Genomic DNA, 16,792 nt, shown 5'->3' with positions numbered 1-16,792 from the left:
TTTTTTTTTAAAGATTTTATTTTTATTTATTTAATTCCCCTCCCTTCCCCCGGTTGTCCGCTCTCTGTGTCTTTCCGCTGCGTCTTGTTTCTTTGTCTGCCTCTGTCGTCGTCAGCGGCAGGGGAAGTGTGGGTGGCGCCATTCCTGGGCAACCTGCACCCCCTCCCACGCTGGGTGGCTCTCCTTTAGAGGTGCACTCCTTGCGCGTGTGGCTCCCCCACGCGGGGGACACCCCTGCGTGGCATGGCACTCCCTGCGCGCATCAGCACTGCACATGGGCCAGCTCCACACAGGTCAAGGAGGCCCGAGGCTTGAACCATGGACCTCCCATGTGGTAGACGGACGCCCTAACCACTGGGCCAAAGTCCGCCTCCCCCCATCTGGATTTTTATGACACTTCCAAGAAATAAAATTATATTCTTATATTCTTTCTTGAAGTGGGCAATTATTCCTTATGATCTTGTTTTTTAAATATAATATTATACTTATAGGATACATTGGTGGTATTGGAATTTCTCAGAAAAAGGTTATCATACATTCAAAATATGGGAGGGGGGGGAAACTAGGTTTCCTTATTTGTAACTGAGAGACTTTAGGAAATGCATAAACTCCCTGATATTGTATACAATTATTGGTGTGTGAGGGCATGTCGCTGATTTATATATCCTTATATTAAATCTTAAAAGATTTGTTTAAGATACAAAATGTACACTTTATGATTATTGTGGGTTTGACATTTTGAATAATTATTTTCCCATAAAGGAATCTCAAAATAAGGTTAGTAAATATTTATGACAAGACTTTTTCCACATAGAGTTTGGGGAAATTATTTTCATATTATAAATGAATGCACATGAAATCCTTTTACATTTTTCTTTTATTCATGTAAATGATTGAGACACCCTTCATGTTCAACTTAGCTTGCTAAATTTATAAAGCTCATGTAATTGACGTACCCCTGGGTCTTTCCCTAATGTCTTCCAGTATTTTTCCACTAGCTTGCTCTTGTCCTGGAAAACTCTTTTGATCTGTGAATAAGGTCATCCTTGCATATTTAAAAAAAAATTATTTCAATTTTATTTGACATAATATATTATTACTTCTTTTTTTAAAGATTTATTTATGTATTTATTTCTCCCCCTTTCCCCCCCACCCCAGTTGCCTGTTCTCTGTGTCTATTTGCTCTGTGTTCTTCTTTGTCCATTTCTGTTGTTGTCAGCAGCACAGGAATCTGTTTCTTTTTGTTGTGTCAGCTCTCTGTGTGTGCAGCACCGTTCTTGGGCAGGCTGAACTTTCTTTCGCACTGGGCAGCTCTCCTTACGGGGTGCACTCCTTGCACGTGGGGCCCCCCTATGCGGGGGCACCCCTGCATGGGATGGCACTCCTTGTGCGCATCAGCACTGCACGTGGACCAGCTCCACACAGGTCAAGGAGGCCCAGGGTTTGAACCATGGACCTCCCATGTGGTAAACGGACACCCTATCCACTGGGCCAAGTCCACTTCCCTTATTACATCTTATTGTCCTACATTTTCTTGTCCATATTTCCTCTTACTGCTCGCCTGGACAGTGAAATGAAAATGAAAAGAGGTATAGTTTATCTAATATTTTCCATGCTTCAAAATAAATGTCATGTCATAAGATGGAGAAAAGATTAAAAAATAATTCTGATATATTGAAGATAGTTCTTTTACTTTTTTAAATTTTATCTTTTGAAGAAACATAAATCACAAAAAAATGTTACATTAAAAAATACAAGAGGTTTCCATATGTCTCACACCCCATTCCCCCACTCCTTCCACATCAACAATCTCTTTCATCATGGTGGCACATTCGCTGCATTTGGTGAATACATTTTGAAGCACTGCTGTACCACATGGATAACAGTTTACACTGCAGTTTACACTCTCACCCAGCACATTCAGTGAGCTATGGCAGGATATATAATGTCTAGCATCTGTCCCTGCAATATTAAATAGTTACAAGTTAGGTCAGTTGTGTTTTGTTTAACACTGATTTCCAGAAGAAAATAAACTATCACTATGGTTTGTTACAATTGTTTTTCTTCAAATTGTTCTGCTTCAGGATGGAAATATTGATGACATCTGAGGATTCTAACTTCTGATTGAAGGTCCAAACTCAGTGGGTGTTTGGCACTAGATGTGCACAAAAGTATAGAGCTCTTTCCAACTCCTTCTCCCCAGTTAGGAATATAATGGGAAAGGGCAGAACCAAAGTACAGAGGAGAGAATTTACTAGATCAAAGACTGAGTGAGAGCAGGCTCCCCTTTTTTTGTGATAGGAGAAAAGCAGCCTTGCAGATACCATGGTAACTTCTCTCCCATTTGCACAGTCTCTGCATCAGAACCCTCAGTCTAGCCAGACAGAATGTGCCCTGGGAATGATGTGAAGAATACCCCGAACCTTCATTTGAAGGGAGACAAATAGGAAGAGATTTGAAATGGTAATAAGGCATTTAGAGGTTAGCAAGCTATTCCTGAGTCTGGTATGCAAGAATGAGAGGAGCGATTAGGAATTCAGTGCTCTGGGGATTAATGATGCAAGAGCTAGAGACAAGGAAATCTACATCAAAAATAAATAAATAAAAATAGAAGTAAAAATTTAGAAAGTAAAAAGCCAATGTTAAGATATGAAATCCACGGATTTAAAAAAGAAGGAAAAGGGTCTGCCATCGAGGAAATGGGTCCGGTGGCCATCGCACTTGTACTTAGTGGGGCATGAAGTGCTCTTGGATCTGCCTTAAGTTTCTGAGGGAGCAGAAGTGGGAGTTATAGGTGGGATGAGTAGCAACTGCCAGATTGAGGAGAGCATCATCATAGTGAAGGGCAACCCAGGTGTCAGTAAACCAGAACTAACTTAATTAACACACATTTTGCTTCACATGAATTTAGATCCTAATGTCTTTGGAGCCTGAATCTTGTAAATAAGGTAATTTTAACTATATTTTTTAGAAAATTTTATTGTCTTTTTAAAAATGAGATAAATAGATGATGCAAAATGTTACATTAAAATACATAGAAGGTTCCCATACACCCCACTTACCACCCACCCTCACTCCTCCCACATCAACATCCCTTTACATCAGTAAGGCATATTCATTGCATTTGGTGAACATAACCTGGAGCACTGCGACACCACATGGACCATATTTTACATTGTAGTTCACACTTTCCCCCAGTACATTCAGTGCGTTATGGCAGGATATACAATGTCCTGCATCTGTCCCTGCAATATCATTCAGGAAACCTCCAAGTCCCAAAAATGCCCCTATATCACACCTCTTCCTCCCTCTCCCGGCACTCAGCAACTCCCGTGGCCACTGTCTCCACATCAATGATACAATTCCTTCCATTGCTAGAAACACAACAGTTCTAAAGTAGACTACCAACGAGTCCACTCCAATCCGGATTATATTCCTTCAGCCTGTGGACCCTGGGATGGTGATGTCCACTCCACCTCTAAATTGAGAGGGGGCTTTGATCCCACATGAGTGATGGAGGTGATTCTTCTGCTTGCAGTTGTAGTTTCTTTTGTTTCCCTGGTGTAGTGGTTGACCATTCTCACCTTCCTGTCACCTGACGTGGGTTAGTCCAACTAATTGGACAGTAGATGTTACAACCCTGCTGAAGTTCAGAGCCCAGCTGGCACATGGTCAGTCTAGAGATTAAAGTCTCCTCAGCATACACAAACCCCAGTGCCAATCACAGGTTCAGTAAAAGTGACAGAAGAGGCATGTGTTGAGGGGTCATATCTGACTCCAACTCTATCATACTCAGGAGCATAAATTCCAAAGTTGGGCACACTCACAAGGAACTGAAATCCAGAGCCCTCTGTCATGACTGTACAACCTCTGTGACTCTGTATCCTTCAGCATCTCCACAACCTGAGATTGTATCTACTTTGGCTGTCTCTGATATTCTGCTGAGATGTGCATAAGCATGACCTCTCTGAAGACCTCTCAACTCATTTTGAAGGCTCTTAGCCATATAAACTGATTTGTCTTTACAATTTCCCATCTTATTCAAGACTTTTTCTAGTTGCATCACCAGCTAGTGATAGGTAGCAATCCCTCAGCACCAGGGAGGCTCATCCCTTGGAGTCATGCCCCATGCTGGGGGGAAGGTAATGCATTTACATACTGAGTTTGGCTTAGAGAGTGGCCACATTTGAGCAACATGGAGGCTCTTAGGAGGTAACTCTTAGGCAGCCTGCAGATCTAGGCCTAGTTGGAATTTCAAGCACACAGTCTCATAAGCATAGTCATCAGTATCAAGGGCCATCATTGGACCATCGTTCTTCACTGGTCTTTGCCCTTACACTTGGGGAATTGTTGCTGTTGTATTGGGGAATACAACAGAGCTGACCAGGATGGGACCTCAGTACTCCATCAGTTGTAAATGTTCTCAGTTTTTCTCATTTGATTCTTGCCCTGTATATGAGGTAAATTTTAAAATTGCAATTTTGTGAATTGCTTCATGTCTTCTCTTCTTTGCGAACCATGATCTGCTCTGTTTGTTTTTGTGAAGAATTTTCTCCCCAGCTCCTATGATTTATTTAAATTCTCTCCCTCATTTTTTCCTTATACATTGAGTTCTGGCATGCTATCTTATAGCATTTCAGTCACCTGCCCCTTTTTTTTGTGGGGCTTTTCTACCTCCCAATTTCTTACTCATTTTGGTAGCTTGCCCCATGGACCAAAACAATACTTATCTAGCAAAGCCCATTTTGTGTTTATGTGGCCCAGCCACCTAAGATTGACTGAATGTGTGTGCCTCTTGACAAAATTTTTGTTGTGATTTCTTTTTCTCTCTTTTTTGTTCATCTGGATGACCATTTTCATGTTGCACCCATTGGATACATTGGATACTGGGTTTCTGAGGTATTGTGTCCCTGTACCTGGATATGTAGGGGGTTCTCTGTTGCTGCATCCATATCAAGGAGTGCCTGGGCCATACTGCTTTTATGTCTTTCCCAAACTGCTTGAGACCATATGGGACTGAGGTGTTTGGACTGAAAGAGCTTGAACAGAAATACCTTAACTAATCTTGGAGATACTTTTACTTTTTCTTCAGTTAAGTATTTGCACATTCTTTCTCCAGTCTTTATTATCTTTGCAGTTCCAAGCATGTTGAATTTGTTCTTTAATTACTTGAAACTGATGGGAAAAATTTTCAGAAGATATATTACCATGAGGATAACATTTGTCAACTGACTTTTGACAATTGTGCTAAGTAAAAGCAGTAAGGAAATAATCATGTTTTCAAGAAATTGTATGGTAAAAACTGGATATCCACAAGCAGAAGAATGAAATCAAGATCTTAAACATAAGAGAGAAAAATGTAAAAACATTAGATGATAACATTGGGGGAAATTTTCATGACCTGGCATAGTTATGATACTAAAAGAATGAGATACAAAGTAACAGAAATACATAAAATTGAATGCATTAAATCTAAAATCTTCAGTACCTCAATGGAAATTATCAATAAATTTAAAAATACAGGGGAGTGGACTTGGCCTACAGGGCAGAACTACCACATGGGAGTTCCATGATTCAAACCCCGGGCCTCCTTGGCCCATGTAGAGCTGGCCCACGCACAGTGCTAATATGCACAAGGAGTGCCCTGTCACACAGGGGTGTCCCTGCGTAGGGGAGCCCCACGTTCAAGGAGTGTGCCCCATAAGGAGAGCCACCCAGCACAAAAGAAATTGCTGCCTGCCCAGGAATGGCACCACAGACATGGAGAGCTGACACAGCAAGATGATGCAACACAAAGAGACACAGATTCCCATGCTGCTGACAACAACAGAAGCAGACAAAGAAGAGCACGCAGCAAATAGACACAGCGAACAGACAACTGGGGCGGGGGGGGGGGGGAGGAAGGGGAGAGAAATAAATAAATATTAAAAAAATACAGCTTACAGAATGGGAGAAAAAGTTCTCAAGCCACACATACCTCATCTATGTTTAATATTAAGAATATACAAAGCATTTTTACAATGCAGTAAAACCAAATGATAAAGAACCCAATTTAAAAATGGTCAAAGTGCTTCAATAGGTATTTCTTCAAAGAAAACGTGTTCAAGGCCAATAAGCACACAAAAGAAAGAAGCTCCAAACATTTAGTTCTTGGGAAAATGAAAATTAAAGCTACAATGAGATACTACAAAGATAATTACTATCCAAAAATTGATAGTTTGCAGAGAAATTGGAATTCTAGTGAATGTTTGTTAGGAATGAAAAAATATGTGGATATGGAAAGCAATATGGTCATTTTTTTCAAAAAATTAAATTGAAAATTACCATTGGGGCTAGCAATCCCATTTCTTTATATACCCAAACTGGGTCACAAACAGATATTTGTACATCTATGTTTATAGAAGCATTATGCACAACACCCAATATCTGGAACAACTCAAATGTTGATCAACAAATGAATGGATAAGCAAAATGTGTTGCATACACACAGTGAAATATTATTTGGCAATAAGAAAAAATGAATTTATGAGACATTTTGCAACATGGAACAGACTTGAAAATATTATGCTCTGTGAAATAAGCCATACAACAAAGGACAACAATTTTATTGTATCACTTATAAGAGGTGACTAATCAGCAAATTTACAGCAATGGAAAGCCAACAAGAGTTTATGGGGGAAGGGGTAATGGGAGAAGAGGGAATGTTTAAAAATTGAAATGTTCAAATACTGATGGGATATTTTTAAAAAATAAAATATGGTATATCCATACAATTGGAATGCTTTTCAAAACTGTTTAAAAAACTGATCAATACTTCAAAAATACAAAATATGGTATATCAATAAAATGGAATACTACTCAAACATAAAAGAATAAAGTTCTCATACATGCTGTGGGCTATAGCATAGATTAGTCTTAAAAACATTATGCTAAGTGAACCAGACACCAAAGAACAAATACTCTATGATTTACCTGATAGGAAATATATTGAATAAGCAAGTCCGTGGAGATAGAGAGTAGATTAGAGATTAGGAGGGTTAGGAATGGAGGAGGATTTACAGATTAGTGGATACAAAATTTCTGCTTTAGGTTATGAAAATGCTTTGTAACTGATGGTGGAGAGGGTAGAACAATACTAGAAATTAATGCCACTGAATTGTATCTTTAAAATGCTTACCATAGAAAATTTTATGTTGTATATAATATCTATAAACATTGTTATATGTGTATGGGAAAAGCATTAAAATGAATGTTAGCTGTTCTTAAGAACCTCCCTATGAAAACATTTGAGTGAATTTGAGCATCAAAAATTTTTGTTAATCTAATATATTATATCACTATGAATGAAAAAGAATCCTTAAATCCACTGTGATAATAAAAACAGTAAAGTGTGAAAGGGAAAACTCTCCTTTACCAAGGAATGTGAACTAATGCATATAAAATGAACAGAACAATTCAAACTACCGTGTGATTGATTCAGACAAAAAATGATCAGTAAATGATAAAATAATTTGGTCTTTTGTTATGCAGTTAATAAGGCAATCTTGCTGAGATTCAGGGCTCAACTGTCATATGAACAGACTGAAGATTTAAAAATATGAGAAATATTTATTAGGTACAGTAAAAACTGTAAGTTCAAATAAAATGGGTAGAATAATGATGATTAGAGAAATTATAAATGACCCTAAATCTGTTTTATTGGGGAAATAGGTTATCATATATTTCAAAATAGGGCCCTCCTAGGAGATGTTGATTTCCTGAAGCTGTGTGCTTTGCCTATACTGTCTGGATTTCCCCCAAATAGGAGTACATTTGTCTGAGGCTTTTTTAATTGTTGCAGTTAGTGAGATGTGGCTGAGACCTCCAGAATTATCTCCCAAATCACTTTCAAATCTCTTAGATGTTAAAATTCTTTTGTATTTAATATTTCACCCTTTTGGCCAAGGTCTTTTACCAAATGCATTGCTGGTTGGTGCTTGTTAATAATCCCTTGGTGCCAAGGAGGCTCATCACCAGGAGTCATTTCCTACTTCAGGGGAAAGGAGTGAATTTATTTGCTGAATTTGGCTTAGAAAGAGGCCACATTTGAGTAACAAGGAGATTTTCAGGAGGTAACTATTAGGTATTAATTATAATTGAGCTAAGTTTCATTTTTACAGGAATTATGTCCTTAAGTACAAGCATTAAGACCAAGGAATTCCCATATTGGCCTGTTCACTTGTATTAGGTGCTGCATATATATATGTTCAGGAGATTTCTGCCATTTTATTGAGAAAGTATCAGTATTCCCCAGAAAAGGAGTTTAAAATTTTCTTGCCTACTTTGTGGGTCTCTAGCAAGAAAACATTCATATGCCATAGGGATATGCACTAGGTGTATTTCTCCCCATATATCCCCACACTATGAACACCCTGTACAGGTGACATATTTTCATCATAGACCTTGAAAGAATATTATAACCCTGTATTCTTAACCACAATCCTCAGTATAGAAAAGTTCCACAAATTTAGTAACCTAAAATATCACCATTTATTTTCTCACAGTTGATATTTCAGAAGTCTCATGGATATAGCTGGTTCCTCTACTTAGAGCCTCACAAGTCTGAAATAAGCTTCAACCAGCTTAGGATCTTATCTCTCTGCTCTCATAGAGAAAATACCTCCAAGATATTTCAGGTTGTTGGAAGAATTAATTTCCTTCTCAAAAATTCATGTGACCCCTTTTATCTTCAAAGCCAGCAAGAGCACATCAAATATGACTAATGCTTCAAATGTATGACTTTCCCTTCTGAAATATTTCTGAGACTTCTATTTTAATGGCTCATATGATTTCATTGGGCCTGCCAAGTTTATCCTGGAAAAGCTCCCTATTTTAAGGTCAGACAATTAGCAGTATAAATTATGTCTGCAAAGGAAGCAACATAACATAAACATGGGGCAGTACCAGGTTTGAAGATCTGCATATGATATCATGAGACAATTGAAATTTTGGTCAAATTTATATATATACATTTTATATGTATATTTGTTATATAAAATTACATATATATTTGTTGTGCTAACAATTTTATTGTCTTTGGTTACTTCTTTGATGGTGTCTTATAAGGAAAAAGCAAGTAGAAAACATAATTAAAATTTGCAATGTATTATATTATTTTATTTTCATATAATAAAGCATTTGGTCTGCTTTAGAAATATTACATTTAAAAATTTTTTTTTTCAAATCAGTCTTAGAAAATTTAAGTAATTCATGACATATGCAGAGCTTGAGGAAAAAGACAGACTGTCACTTCTTTCTCCTATTGGGTATCAGATATCAGTCAACAGACTTTCCTGCCAAACCAGCTGTGGTCACAAATGTACCTGATATCCCAAGAGCAGAAAGGCTATGGAATCCAATATGCAAAATCCAATGTGCAGGCCTCTAATATATGCTCAGCTAAAGAGGTTTTAAGTATACTTAGGACAAGCAAGGTTTTTATCTCATATACTGAAACTAGACTCTATCAATGAATATGATATTAAAAGTGTGGATCAATGATTGTTAGAATGAATTAGTGACCACTGTCTGTCCCTGCAAATTTTATCCCCAACCTTCATGCCTTCTTTCTCTCCACAATTGTGATTTTTAGGCATTCCTTGAAGGTCCACCTGCCACCTCACCTTCATTAAGTTATTCTAGATTTCTTTATTGCTCCCTCAATGCCACCCTTTATTCTTTTTGATCTCCATCTCTCCATGGTTCATATTCCAGAATTAGCCCAACCTTCTGAAGTTCCATTGCCTCCACAGCCTTCGTCCTCCTGCCTTCCTTCTCCCCTATCCTATAACAACTCTCCTGTTCCAATGATCTCAGTCTATTTCCTGTGTCTTTTGTTTCTGCTGCCCTTAAGCCCAAACCCTTGACCATAAGACATCCTCAGGTCCCATATGAATACCATCCACAACCCCTGCACCATTACCCCATTACTTGAAGCCTATTGTCTTTTTCCAGGGACATTTAGCTCTGTGATGCCAACTAGCTTCCCCACACCTTTCATTGCCCTTTGCACATTTTGCATCCCCTTGTCATTGTTGCTCATAACCTCCATCTCCATTTTCCATCCTGTATCCTTCCCTTGAGCACCTGTTCTTCTTCCTAGCCCAATCGTATTCCTCTTCTCCCAAAAAATGTTCTTTAACTCCTCAAAGCTATTAAATTCCTTGTTCCGTGTATTCTTACCTGTCCTTTTCTATGCCTTCTATCCTTTACTACTTTCTCTTTCCCTGCATTTTTTATCCTCCTGTACCCCAGAATCTGCAGCCATATATTATTCCTGTGTACCCTTTCCCCGTGCACTTTTTATTACCCTGCTCTATCACATGCCGGAAAAGTCATTCCCCTAAATGCTCCAGTTTTCCCACCAGGAAACCTTGATCTATAGTCTCAAAACTCACATTTTTTATTGCTTTACATGGTAAATGCTGTTTTTGTTGGTGACTGTAAGCTTGGTAAATCACAGATATGGAATAGGCACCTCCTAGACTTCTAGAGGAATGGAGATGTCACTTCTCTTTCATACATGAGCATGTTACTGAGTTATGTATACACATGGTGACTGTGTGAGTGTGATTTTATGAGAGTGGGTGTGACTTTAAGTTTATATGAATGTGTATGATTGCGAGGGTGTTTTTACATGGTAAGTGTGTGCATGAGTGTGTGTGATTGAAATTGTGGGACTGTGGATATGAAGGTGTTTAAGTGAGAGGGTGGAGCAAGATGGCATCAGAGTATGTGCACCCATATCCTAACTCCTACAAAAAAATGGCTGAGTGGGGACAAACTTCTGCCTGTGTGAGCTGTTTTGGGAACCCACAAAGCAGTCGGCTGCTGGACATCCATCCGGAGATGGCATGACAAGGAGAGTGATAGCTCAAGGTAAAACCATGGGTTTCCATCTCTCCCCCATGGCAAGAAGCTGCCAGCTTTCCTGAACTTCGCAGGTCGCACATTGAGAAGAGAAAGACTCTGAGAGTGGGAGGGTTCTGGTGAAGGGTGGAGAGGAGCCCTATGAGTGCAGGTTCTATTGTCTGGTCCCCCTTTTTTTTGAGCTTTGAGTAGCATACCAGCTAGCTTGAGGAGAAATCAGGAAATGGGGAGATGCAAATCTGCTGAGGCACCCGATTTACCTAAATGCTGTGGGATAGGGAACATTGGTCTGGGAGAAGGTGGAGAGAGGCAATTAACTAATCCTGTGCAACACACCCTAGGGAGGGGGACAGTAGGAAGTAGGTAGGCTTCCAATAGCATATTTAGGGTTCCTGGCAAGGTGTGGGTGGCCTCTCTCAAAAGACTGAGAGTAATTATTTTCCATGGTGATTTTGCTCACCAGGGTCCCATTTGAATTTTGGAGGGGAGTTCTAACATGGGCTTCCTGCTGCCCTGAGAGAGAAGGAGGTGAGAAAGGGAGAAAGGGGCAAGGACAGATTCCTCATTAGTTTATTCAATTGCGAAGAGTCCATCCTGCCCCTGTAATGGGACTTTTTTTGAGGAGCAGTTTGACCATGAAGGAAGGTTTGGCTCAGTGGAAGAGATTCAGCCTTGAATGTGCAAGGTCTTTGGTTGAGTTCCCAGGTCCTCTTAGAGAAGTGACCCACTGGTGGGATATTAGCTGATACTTTGAGACAGGGAAAACATTGATACTATCCTTGTATTAGCTTCCATTGGGCCTCTTATTTTCCCTAAAAGAGCTTAAGAGGGAAGTCTGGTTTATTTATTGTTTTTTTTTTTTCTCACTCTTTTCTTGAGGGCTTGTGTTTGTTTGTTTTTGTCTTTTTGTCTTCTCTTTCCTTCTTCCTCATCTCCCCACTTTTTTTTTTTCTTTCTTTCTTTGTTTTTTTTCTTTTTTCAATTAGAAGCTGCCAGCTTGTTTATTGTTTGCTCTGCTTCCTCATCCTCAACCTCTGCTTTTCTGTGTGTACTGATTTTGGCTGCCAGTGCTATCTCTTTTCCTTCCTACATCTTTCTATCTTCCACTTTCTATTGTTTCTCTTATAGCCCTGACTTTGTTTAGCTCCCAATTTTTCTTGCATTTTATTTCTAATACTTCTATTCTGTTTTCAATGTTTTATTAACTCTTTACATATAATGATCATTCTTTTCTCTTTCCCTCTCTCCTAATAACAGTTGATTTTTAATTCATACTACATTTTTCTCCATATTCAGTTTCCCATTTCATTGTAGGTACTCCACTCTCTTATTCCTATAACTATACTCTGCTTACATGAGTTTAATAGTTATTCTCTTAGGTCTTATATGGCTCCTCTGCTAACATTTACAACCAGTACTACTATTATACTTTTTCTTTTCTTACCTCTTTTGCTTTCCCTGACCCTAATCCTTTTCCTTCAAAATAACTTAGACAAAAAAAGGTAATAGAATAAGGAGAAAAAAAATATCAAAGAGAAAAATTAACACATATACAAAAACAGGACCTCGAAAAATCTGAGCCTAGAGGGAGAAGCTAATCAACTAAACAAACCCACCAAGATAAAACAATGAGACAGCAACAAAATAGTACAAACCAAACCAATAATCAAGAAGCCATAGTCCAGTCCAATGAAAACATTAAAAACCAGGGAGAAGAGCCGAACATCCAACAACTAATAAAAGCTCTCCAAACAAATATCATGGACAAACTTATGAAGTGAAGGAAAGATTAAGGATATTAAGAAAACACTTGGAGAACATACTGAAAAAAGTGTAAACATACACAAAAAGATAATGGATATGATGGTGATGAATCTCATGATTCAAGAAATCAAAAATACACTTTCAACAAATATCAGCAGATATGAAGAAGCAGGGGAAAGAATTAGTAATGTGGAAGACAGTACATCTGAAATCAAACAGATTGTAGAATGGATAGATAAAAAGATAGGAAAAGCCCAGCAGGGACTTAGGGATTTGAATGATAACATGCAATGCACAAACACATTCATTATAGGCACCCCAGTAGAAGAAGAGAAGGGAAAGCAGACAAAAGAGGTATTGGAGGAAATAATGGCTGAAAATATCCAAAACCTATTAAACTAGAAGGATGTATGTATTCAGCAAGGGCAGTGCACCTCAAACTGTATAAATCCCAATAGGCCAACACCAAGACATATACTTGTCAGATTATTCAATGCTCGAGACAAAGAGAAAATACTGAAGGCAGCCAAAGAAAAAAGAACCATTACATACAAAGGAAGTTCAATTTGATTAAGTGCTGATTTCTCATCTGTAAACATGGAGGCAAGAAGGCAGTATTGTGACATAGCGCAGGTACTAAAAGAAAAACTTTCTGGCCAAGAATACTCTATCCAGCAAAACTGACATTCAAAAATGATGGAGAGTTGAAAATATTCACAGATAAACAGAAACTAAGAGAGTATGCCAACAAGAAACCTGTACTTCAAGAAATACTACAGGGAGTTCTGAAGGAGGAAAGAAAAAAACAGGAAAGACAGAGTTGGAGGAAAGTGTAAGAAAAACCAAAAAGACATAAAAGGAAATAAAAGCAACATATGACATACACAAATCCAAATAAAATATGGCTAATGTATATACTTCCTTGAGAGTAATACCAGTGAATGTGACTGGATAAAACTCACCTGTCAAGAGACACAGATTGGCAGAATGGATAAGAAAATATGACCCATCTGCATGCTGTCTTTGTGTAATGCAAATTAGACCTAGGGATTCAAGGAGGTTTAAAGTGAACAGCTGGAAAACAATCTTGCAAGCAAACAATAACCAAAAAGAGAAGAAGTAGCTGTACTAATATCAAACAAAATAGACTTTAAATGCAAAAGTATTTTGAGAGATAAAGATGGACACTACATATTAGTAAAACTGTTAATCTTTCAAGTAGGAATAACAATCATAAACATTTACATACCTAATCAGGACACCTCAAAATACATTAGGCAACATTGGATAAACTAAATGAAGGAATAGATGTCTCTACAATTATAGTAGGAGACTTAAATGCACCATTATCACCATTAGACAGAACATCACAATGGAGAATCAATAAAGAAATAAAGCATTTGAATAATATATTAGAGGATCTGGTCCTAATAAACATATACAGAACACTACACCCAAATACAGCAGGATATACATTCTTCTCAAGTGCGCATGGATCATTCTCCAAGATAGACCATATTCTAGGCCACAGAGAAAGTCACAATTAATTTAAAAATATTGAAATCATACAAAATTATTCCTCTAACCACATTGGAATGAAGTCTGGAAATCTGCAAGGGACAGAGACCCAGAGTAGTCACCAAGATATGGAAGTTGAGCAACACACTCTTAGAAAAACAGTGGGCCAATGAGGAAAACTCAAAAGAAACAAACAAGTACCTTGAAACTAATGAAAATGACAACACTACATATCAAAACTTATGATGCAACAAAAGTACTGAGAAAGAAATTCATAGCCATAAAATTCATACATCAAAAAAAAAAAGAAAGATCGAAGACCTAACTGCACACTTGGAGGAATTAGTAAAAAACAACAACAACAACAACAAAAACACAATAAACTAACACCAAAGGAAGAAGAAACAAAGAAATAGCAAACATCAGTGCAGAATAAATGAAATAGAAAATAAGAAAGCACTAGAAAAAAATAAAACAAAGAGTTGATTTTTTGACATCAATAAAATTGACAAACCCTTAGCTAGACTAACAAAGAAAAAAAGAGAGAAGATGCAAATGTGTAAAATAAGAAATGAGAAAGGGGATATCACCACTGACCCCACAGAAATAAAGACTATCATAAGAGGATACTTTGAAAAGCTATGTGTCAATAAGGACAATTTAGAGGAAATGGACAAATTCCTAGAAACACATAAGCAGCCTACATTGATGAAAGAAGAAATTGATGATCTCAACAAACCAATCACAAATAAAGAGATAAAAACTGTCAATAAAAACCTCCCAACTAAGAAAAGCCTCATGCCAGATGGATTCATAGGTAAATTCTACCAACATTTCAGAAAGAACTAACACCAATCTTGCTTAAACTCTTCCAAAAATTCAAAAAAGAAGGAATATTGCCTAAATCATTCTGTAATGCCAACATTATGCTAATAGTAAAGCCAAACAAAGACAACACAAGAAAGGAAAATTTCAGACCAATCTCTGCAATGAATCTGGATGTAAAAACCCTCAACAAAACATTTGCTAATCATATTCAACAGCACATCAAACGAATTATACACCATGATCAAATGGGTTTCATCCCTGGTGTGCAAGGATGATTCAACAAAAGAAAATCAATCAATGTAATACTCCACATAAACAGATTAAAAGAAAAAAATCACATGATTATATCTATAGATGAAGAAAAAGCACTTGATAAAATACAGCAACCTTTCTGATAAAAACAGTGCAAAAGATAGGAATAGAAGGAAAATTTCTGAACATGATCAAGGGTATATATGAAGAACACACAGCTAACATCATTTACAATGGTGAAATCTTAAAATACTTCCCTCTAAGATCAGGAAAAAGTTAAGGATGCCCACTATCACTGCTCCTATTTAAAATTTTGTTAGAATTACTTGCTCTAGCACAAAGGCAAGAAACAGAAAAGTCATCTGAATTGGAAAGGAAGAATTCAAAATTTCACTATTTGCAGATGACATGATCCTATACATGGAAAGCCCTGAGAAATCTACAACAAAACTTCTAGAACTTATAAATGAGTTCAGTAAAGTCACAGGTTTTAAGATCAATGTGTAAAAATCAGTAGCAATAAGAAGCAATGTGAGGAGTAACTCAAGGAAAAAAATACCATTTACCATAGTAAATAACAAAGTCAAATTCATAGGAATAAATTTAACTAAGAATATAAAAGATAAAGATGTAAAAGATACACAGAAAGCTACACAACACTGTTAAAGGGAGTCTAAGAAAACTTACATAAATGGAAGAATATTCCCTGTTTACAGATAGGAAGACTAAAGATCATTAAGATTCCTATCATGCTGAAATTGATCTACAGATTTAATGCAAACCCAATAAAAACAACAAATCATTCTTTACTGAGCATGGAAAACTAACTATGAAATTTATTTGGAAGGGAAAAAAGACCTGAATAGCTAAAGACATATTGAAAAAGAAAAATGAAATTGGAGGAATCACACTATCTGATGTTTAAACATACTACAACTCTATAGTGGTTAAAATGCCATGATCTTGGCCCAAGGGTGGACATACTGACCAATGGAACTGAACTGAGAGTTTGGATATAGATATTTGCATATACAGTCATCTGATATTTGACAAGGATACAAAGATCACTCAACTGGGAGAGAATGGATTCTTCAGCAACTGGTGCTTGGAGAACTGGTTATCCATATGCAGAAAATGAGAGAGGATTGTCATCTCATGCCTTATACAAAAATCAACTCAAAATGGATCAAAGATCTAAATTTAAGACCAAGACCATAAAGATCTTGGAAGACAATGTAAGAAGCATCTACAGGACCTTGTAATAGGAAATGACTTCATGAGCTTCACACGAAAAGCAAGAGCAGCAAAAGAAAAAAAAAAAAAAAAAGTAAATGGGGCTTTCTCAGAATTAAAGCATTTTGACCCCAAAGGAGTTCATCAAGAAAGTGAAAAGACAGCCTACCCAATGGAAGAAAATATTTGGTAACCATACACCTAATAGGAGGCTAATATCAAACATATATAAAGAAATCCTATACCTTGAAAATATAAAGACAAACAACCCATTCAAAAAATGGGCAAG

The sequence above is a fragment of the Dasypus novemcinctus genome, chromosome 12 (genome assembly GCF_030445035.2).
Source record: "Dasypus novemcinctus isolate mDasNov1 chromosome 12, mDasNov1.1.hap2, whole genome shotgun sequence".
NCBI lineage: Eukaryota > Metazoa > Chordata > Mammalia > Cingulata > Dasypodidae > Dasypus > Dasypus novemcinctus.
The sequence above is the reverse complement of the archived record's forward strand: the minus strand, read 5'-3'. Positions refer to the sequence as shown.